Source organism: Chrysochloris asiatica, unplaced genomic scaffold (assembly GCF_000296735.1).
Source record: "Chrysochloris asiatica unplaced genomic scaffold, ChrAsi1.0 scaffold00008, whole genome shotgun sequence".
Lineage (NCBI taxonomy): Eukaryota > Metazoa > Chordata > Mammalia > Afrosoricida > Chrysochloridae > Chrysochloris > Chrysochloris asiatica.
This window is the reverse complement of record NW_006408526.1, coordinates 9,061,209-9,069,732: the sequence shown is the minus strand read 5'-3', so window position 1 is coordinate 9,069,732 and position 8,524 is coordinate 9,061,209. Positions and strand designations below refer to the sequence as shown.

At 38.6% G+C, this 8,524-nt stretch overlaps 1 pseudogene; it reads right to left on the bottom strand.

Moving 5' to 3' along the window:
- Window positions 1-3,016: 3,016 nt before the first annotated feature.
- Window positions 3,017-5,127, bottom strand: LOC102815495 (annotated as a pseudogene).
- Window positions 5,128-8,524: the final 3,397 nt, after the last annotated feature.

The window sequence follows — 8,524 nt, the reverse complement described above, 5'->3', positions numbered from 1 at the left end:
AACCATAATTCAAATGCATCAAGGTCTTCTCTGTTCATTGTCCAACTTTCATATGCATACCATGGCTTGGGTTAGACACACCTTAGTCCTCAAAGTGATATTTTTGCTCTTGAATACATGAAAGGGGATTTGGGCAGCAAATTTGCCTAACACAATACATCATTTGATTTCTTGACTGCAGCTTCCATAAGTATTGATTGTGGATCCCCAAAAAATGAAGTCTTTGATAACTTCAATCGTTTCTGTTTATCACGATGTTATTTACTGGCCCAGTTGTGATGATTTTTGTTTTCTTAACATTCACATGCAGTCAATACTGAAGGCTCTCGTGTTTAAAATCTTTATCAATAAGTCTTTTAAGTCTTCCTTGCTTCCTTGTATCATCTACATATCTAAAATTGTTAATGAGTCTTCCTTCAATCCTGATGCCATATTCTTCTTCATATAATCCAGCTTCTTGAATAAGTATGGTGAAAAGATACAACCCTAGCTCACAATTTTCCTGATTTTAAACCCTTTAGTATTTCCTTGTTCTCTTCAAACAACTGCTTCTTTGTCTAGGTACATGTGCCTCATGAGCACAATTAAGTGTTCTGGAATACCCATTTTTCTCAATGTTATCCATATCTTAATAATGATACACACTGATGAAAGCCTTTGCATAGTCAATAAAGCACAAGTAAACATTTCTTGGTATACTCTGCTTTCAGCCAAGGTCCATCTGACAACAAAAATGATATTCATAGTTCCAAGTCCTCTTTGGAATTTGGCTTGAATTTCTGGCAGTTCCCTGTTGATGCACTATTGCAACTATTTTTAAATTAACTTCAGCAAAATTTTAATTGTGAGGTATATTACTATTGGTCCATGATTTCTGCATTCCATTGAGTCACCCCTCTTTGCAATGTGCACATATATGGATCTCTTTCAAATGGTTGGCTAGGTAGAGATCTTCCAAATTTCTTGACACAGATGAGGTTACAGCATTGGTTTGTTGAAATATTTCAATTTGTATTCTGCAAATTCCTTGAGCCTTGTTTTTTGCCAAAGCCTTCAGTGAAGCTTGAATGTCTTCCTTCAGTACTATTGGTTTTGATCACATACTATCTCTTGAAATGTTCAAAATCAACCATTCTTTTCGGAACAGTGACACTATGTATTCCTTCCATTTTCTTTTAATGCTTTCTGCGTAATTCAGTATTTTACTCATAGCATCCGTCACTATTTCAGATTGAGGCTTGAATTTTTTCTTCAGTTCTTTCAACTTGAGAAATGATGAGCATGTTCTTTCCTTTTGGTTTTCGAACTCCAGATCTTCACACATTTAATTATAATACTTGATTTTGTCTTCTGAAGCTGCTATGTGAAATTTTCTGTTCAGCTCTTTTACTTCCTCATTTCTTCCATTTTTTTAAGTTTCTATATACTCTAGAACAAGTTTCAGAGTCTCTTCTGACATCCATTTTGGTTTTGTCTTTCTTTCCTGTTTTTAAAATAACCTTTTGCGTTCTTCATGTATGACATTCTTTTTTTTTTTTTTTTTTTAGATTAAACAGGCAAGTTTTATTATCAAACATAACAATCTACAAAAACTTAGTAGTGTTGTATTACTGTCTATATCAAAGCTTTGGACAGACAGCACTTTAAGACATCAAGTACAAATAATTTCTGATTGTAAGTACCAATTTTCACACAAAATGGGGATTGATTTTGTTTTGTTTTTCTTTTTTGCTCCTATTCAAGTTAAAGGGACATTGTTGGCCAGCTGAAGAGGGAAATATTTAACTCACCATTCAAGGTGTTAAAGTAATGCAAAGTAGATTTAAAAAAAAAGCAGCCACATGAATCTGCATGGCATTGCATCCAAGCAAAGGAAAAAATGGAGTAACTTAAAGTAATATATGTGCACTTAGTTAATTAAATCCTGTTTTACTCTTTGGAGTTACATGAGGCAGCAATATTAGTTAGCTGGTGTCTAATGTTGCACCTTTGTAGCATAAACACACAGTGCTGAATGCCAACAGTCATCGGTATCTACTTACAAACTGCATCAGTGTTTACCTTTAAGTTTAGCATGCTGGCTATAATTCAATGGTTTTAATAAGTTTTAATTATTTCACAGTTAAGACAGTGTAGAAAGAGTTTAAGGCTATCTTAGTATTTACAACAATTCACTTCAGTTAGTATATTGCCTCCTAGAATAGTCTCATTATGTGACATTAAAAACTATGCAATTTTTCTTATTAAAACCATCAATAATGAAAAAAAAGTACACTATAAAATTACTAATGACATGTAGCTGCTTCATTTTGGGCTTTGCATTTTGGCCCCTACTTCATTCTTAAACCGGTATGTGCTGACAGCAAGATGCAAGTTTTGAACTATGTGTGCTTTGTATAGGGGGCACTATTGCTTCTACCTTATCCTATGGTGTTTAACTATGAGCCATGATGGCCAAGAGACTGAGGATATTAAAGTTGTGTTTCATTCCTTTTAATAAATTTGTGATTTAAGTATTCCAAGATCATATTCTTGAATTACTTATTTAGTAAGAGGTATGATTGTGCAGAAGACAAGGAGATGGTGTGAAAAGAGTGGGAACACACAATATAGCTTCCATAACAGACTTCATTGTGGAGTTTGTAGATGTGAGTAGTGTATACATATATATTTTTTCTTTAACTACCTAAATCTTAGCAAACGTCTGTGATGCCATTTTAGTTACAAGTAGTGGAGCCATCGGATTTCAAATTCACATTTTAAATGCCTATTTACAATCAGCAAGGAACCAGGCATGCTGCATACTGCTTCCTAAAGGATTTGGCTTCATTGGCTCAAATGATAGGGCACTAGGCTCTTTGTCCAATCTTTTTTTTTTTTGCTGAAAATACTGTAGCCTAAGTGTAGACAAACTTCCCCCGAAGATGCTACAAGTTTTCTGGTGACTGATGGTATCAGGATCACCATACAGCTTTCAAACACATCTTTTCTGAAGATGGTCTAACTGCTGGGGCCCTTAAATACAAACCCATTCTTTGGGTAGAGTCCTGGCCTGGTCACTTGTGTATAAACGTCCGTCCTCGGTAGCATACTGGTAACCTTGGAAGAAGTTAAGAATATCCGTAACTCCAGTTATTATTGGCCAGGCCCTGCATTCTGACCACCATGCCAGGCTGTGGAGGGGCACCGCTCGGATTAGCAGCTGTAGAGAAGTAGCCAAGACTATTAGGCAAACCTGGGGGGGGGGGGGTGGGGGCTGGGATAGTATGCTGTGTAGTTCATGAAAAGCTGAGTGTCTGCTGTGGAAGGCTGGATGGTTCATGGATTCAAAAGCACAGAGGGCTGATCAATGGCAGCTTCCGTAGGAATAACTGCTGCAGGAGCTGGAAATGTGTAGGAAGGAGGAGACAAGCATGGTAACTTACATGGTGGTGAGGATAAGCCATTTCAATTTAATGTGCCCCTCATTAACACAAAGTTCATCTCCTCAGCTGAACACTGAAAGACTTCAACCTAACTGTCCTTCATGTTTTTTTAAATGACATTTATGTGCGGCCATAAATGCTTCGTTGGCAGACTTCTTCTGGATAAAGGCATCTCTTGACAAGCAGCCCCGGTGATTCAATACCATGTGACACCCGTGAGTGCGAATGTGGAGAATTCCCTCAAGAAGTTCAGGATATCTTCAACTGTGGCTGCATACAGGAGATTTGAGGGTGTGTACAGTCTGTAACACTTGTAGGAGGCACAAATTACTGAGGCAGTACTGGAATAATGGGAGACGTTGGAAGTGGAATGAGAAGGGTGGAGGAGAATCGATTCAGCACCTGTTGAACTTCAGCTGCTGTGCTCCTGAAGAGTTCAATGTATCTTCAACCCTTATGCTTCCTCAATGTATGCTGTGCATATTCCTCACAAGCAAATAGGACAAAGACATCCCCCGTTGGCCTCCCATCTGGGTAGGTGACAAAGAGGATGCTTTCTTTCCCCTAGTAATGGGGCAATGCTGTCCAAAGAAGCCTGCGTCTTTGGTTGTGGCTGTGAAAGGTAGCCCCCACATTCGAAAATGACTTGATTTTCCTTGGAGAGAAACTGGGCTACTTAATTGGATGTACCACCAGCAATTTTACAAAAATCTTCACCTGTTGCTTTGTAAACCTCAGTGTACCGGGTCCCCATGTGGTGTTTACGTATCTGTAGTGTTAGGACTCTGTGTTCTTCACTTACAAATTGAACCAGAGCTTCCCCATTCTTTTGACCCTGAACATTCAGATAAAGTGCAGCACTTCCCTTGGCAATATTGAGTCCTTTGAAGAATCTTGTAATATCTTGAACCGAAGACTGCCATGGTAAATCCCATGCTCTCACTACCGTATTATCATCAATAAGTTCCATCTTGCTGCACATGCCACTTTCACATTTGTAATTTACTCGTTCTGGATGGGAAAATCTGTGATTATAGGGCTCTGAGATCATTGCTAAAATTATATTTCCCATATCATCAACTTGAGAATCTCCATATCTGGAAACTTAACTATTTTTCTCAAAATTCATACATTCTGTCATTGCTGCAACATCCATTTTTGCAATATCAGGTGAACCAGGGCAACACTTCTTGAATTCTTTTCGAAGATCAAAAAAAGAATAGAAACACAGAGGCAGTAATACATTCTTCTTGGAAGCCTCGGGATGTAAGATTTGCCTAACATGAAGCTGTCCATTAGTGCAGAGACAGAAGGAAGTCCCTACCCCAATATTTACTTCATTGCTCACTCACTGGTTAAACTGTTGGAGGGCTTGGTCCAGCTGCTGTGCCGAGGACAGGCTTTCGGCGTCTATCTTGGTTTCTTCTTTGCAATCCTCCATCACTTCCAACTGACCCGGTCTAACAAGTACTTCGTGCAACTGTCCGACCTTCTTGTTGGCCAGACCCACCACTTTCCATACCAGCAGGATCAGCTCCTTTTCATCTGAGCCCAGCTTGGCCCCAGTGACCCCAGCAGCGATCCCAAAAAGCACCACCAAGTAATCTGGAGATGCCATCATGACGATAGGTGGAGAGGGGGGAAAGGGGGCGTGTTGGGAGGCAATGAGGTGGGATAGAAGTGAAAAAGAGAAAACCTGTGTTAAACCTCTCCTCAAAGCCATGTATGACATTCTTGACAACAACTCTTCTGGTTGTCGGTCATTAGTGTCTAATACATCAAATCTGTTCTTGAGATGGTCTCTAAATTCATATCTAGGCTTTCTTGGACTTGTTTTGAAAATCTTCAGTTTCAGAATGAACCTGCAAATGAGCAATTGAAGGTCTGTTTCACAGTTTGTACCAGGCCTTGATGATGTTGAGCTTCCACAGATGTAGTCAAATTGATTTCTGTGTATTCCATCTGGTGAGGTCCATGTGTATAGTTGGTTTTTATGTTGTTTGAAAAAAAAATATTTGAATGAATAAGTCCTTAGTCTTGCAAAATTCTATCATGTGAGCTCTAGCATCAATTCTGTCACCAAGGCCATATTTCCCAAATACCAATCCTTTCTCGTTGTTTCCAACCTTCACATTCCAATCACTAGTAATGATCAATATTTCTTGCTTACATGTTTGATCAACTTCAGATTGAATACGTTGATAGAATTCTTAAATTTCATCATCACTATCTTTAGTGACTAGTGTATAAATTTGAACAATAGTGGTATTAACGGGTCCTCATTGTTGGTGTATGGATATTATCCTGTCACAGATATTCTTGAACTTCAAAACAGATCTTGAATTGCTCTTTTTCACAATCAGTATAATGCCATTCTTCTGAATTATGTCATTATGCCATTCCCAGCATAGCAAATCATAAGACTGTCTGATTTAGAATGATCTATACGCAACCATTCTAGCTCACTAATATCCTAGGCCTATCAATCTTTATGTGTTCCATTTCATTTATGACAACTTCAAATTTTCTAGATTCAAATTTGTACATTATAGGCTCTGATTATTAATGGATATTTGTACTGTTTCTCATTTTTTTGTTGCACTCCCTCCACAAATGAAGGTCCCAAAAATTTTGCTCTATTTACATCACTAAGGTCAAGTCTACCAGTCATATCTGAGTTCCTTCCAACCTGAAGGGCAGGCTGGAAGCTCAACTGAAAACTCTCTACTGTAGGTGGCCCTGCCTGTACTTAAAATACCGGTGGTGCATGTCCCAGCATCACAGTAAAACAAGCTGACAGACCTGTAGTTGTTGCAATGTGCCACCGCTGCTGTTGCTGCATGTTGTCAAGTCGATTCTGACTCGTAGCGGCCCTGTATAGGGTTTCCAAAAAGTAGCTGGTGAGTTGAACTGCCAACCTTGCAGCTCAAACTGACCTTGAGGTAGAATACTTATCATATGGCATCACACCAGGACCCAATGTGCCACTAGGACTCATATTTCCATCCCAGAAATAATGAATCAGAATCTACAGTTAGACAAGATCCCCAGGAGATTCTTATGTATGTAAGAATTCCTATGTATATATAAGAATCACCTAGGGATATTGTTATACTGTAGATTGTGATTCAATTTCTCTGGGATGGAAATGCAGATCATCAGCAGGGGTTTGAACCACAGTGAACCTTTTCAAAGCCCTGTCCCAACCCTCTTTTTGCCCAGCTCTCTCTGCCTATCTGCTATACTTTAAACAAATAGGTCTCACTTGTATGTTCTCTCACATTTGAAAATAATGGAAAAGAAAAAAGAGGAAAGTGATGCCATTCACTTGATACCAGCCTGGAAATATACCTCACTTTTTGAGAGATACAAAAGAATGAGCAATATAAAAGTGGTAAGCTAGTCATGTTTGTCAGGAACTACTTCATACACTTTGTATAAATCCATACTCTCAGATTTTTATTGGAAGGAATTGAAGACTAAATACATAAATATAAATAAATATTGAGATAAATCCTCACTGTTAAATGAAGAAAACTTGAAGAGAAATTTTAAGAAATTGCTTGTAGAAATGGAATATTCTGAGGCTACAACAATTCTTTTTGCATTCCTGGACAGTTCTCTGAGGTTGGTCTCATTGATCTGACCATGGAGTATTTTAGGATTGAATTATGAAAGACTGAGCTTCAAGCTTATAGAAACCCACCAACAAATGTTTCTGCAAGGATACTTCTCCCAAATCCCAGACCCCTAGGGTTTGCTGTATCATTCAAGTACTTACACATTTTCCATTTTATTTAGATTGTTTGACCTTGCTTATTTCTGTCATCCTGATCCATGTAGAACTGAATCTCAAACTCCAGAGAGTAACTGACAAAGGTACTCACCTTAAAGCTAGCCAGGTTATATTTTGTCCACAACACATACTTGGAGATCTCCGAATATATGCAAGTATGTATCGTAGAGGGTTTTGCTGAATACTGAATGGTGAGATGCAACAGGTTTGAATATAAACTATAACTTGTAGGAGCCTTCACACAGGACAGTCTGGACTCAGAACTGTTATGATTTGTTACACAAATAGGGACAGTTTATTTAGTCAAAGCTGGATGGTTTAATGTTGCCAAAGGAGATATTCAGGGACAAATTCCAGTGCCCTCTATTGCCAAATGATTTCAAACTGTGATGCTTATTCAACAACCATGAGCATTATTTTTATGATGGGGCCCAACTTAACCTGGAATGAAAAGGAACTAAATTAACTTTACACCCCACAGTCTGGGTCTGCCCTCCTTTATAACTGAAGGCAGGAATTAGAGTTAAACACACTTATATTTTCAGAGAAGTCACTCTTATATTTTCGGAGGAGTATCAAAACTTTAAAATCCAAATTTTCCCGATCTTGAGGCCTCTGGCTGCAAGAAGCTTCATGGAGAAGGACAAAGGAATAGTCTTACTATATTGAGATTCCTTATTAGGCAAGAGATTTACTGTTTTATTTACCTAGGATTGCTGTAACAGAAATACCACAGATAGGTGGCTTTAAAGAATAGATATGTATTTTCTCAAAGTTCTAGAAGCTAGCGTTCTCCACCTTCCTTGTAGATAATCCTAGGTATTACTTGGCTTATAGAAAATCCTCACATGGTGTCTGTCTTCCCCAATGTGTATGAGTATGCCTGTATCTAAGCTGCTGTTCATACAACTCAGATTGTTGCTGTTGTTAAGTGCCAACAAGTCGGTTCCAACTCATAGCAGCCCTTTATAGAGTTTCTGAGGAAAAGCAGATGGGTTTGAATTGCTGACCATGTGGTTCACAGTTCAGTACTGATCCTACAGAGTCATGCCAAGAGTGGTAGGTTATATAAACCATGGTTTAAGACCCACCTTACATCCTAGCCTAAAAGGAGCACTCTGGCTGCACTTCTTTCAACACAGATCTGTTGGTTCTATGGGTAACCCATGGCACTTTCAATATTCTCTTCCAACACCATAAGTCAAAAGCATCAATTCTTCTACGGTCTTTCTTATTCACTGTCCAGCTTTTGCATGCACATGAGGTTACTGAAAATACCATGGCTTGGGTCAGGTGCACCTTA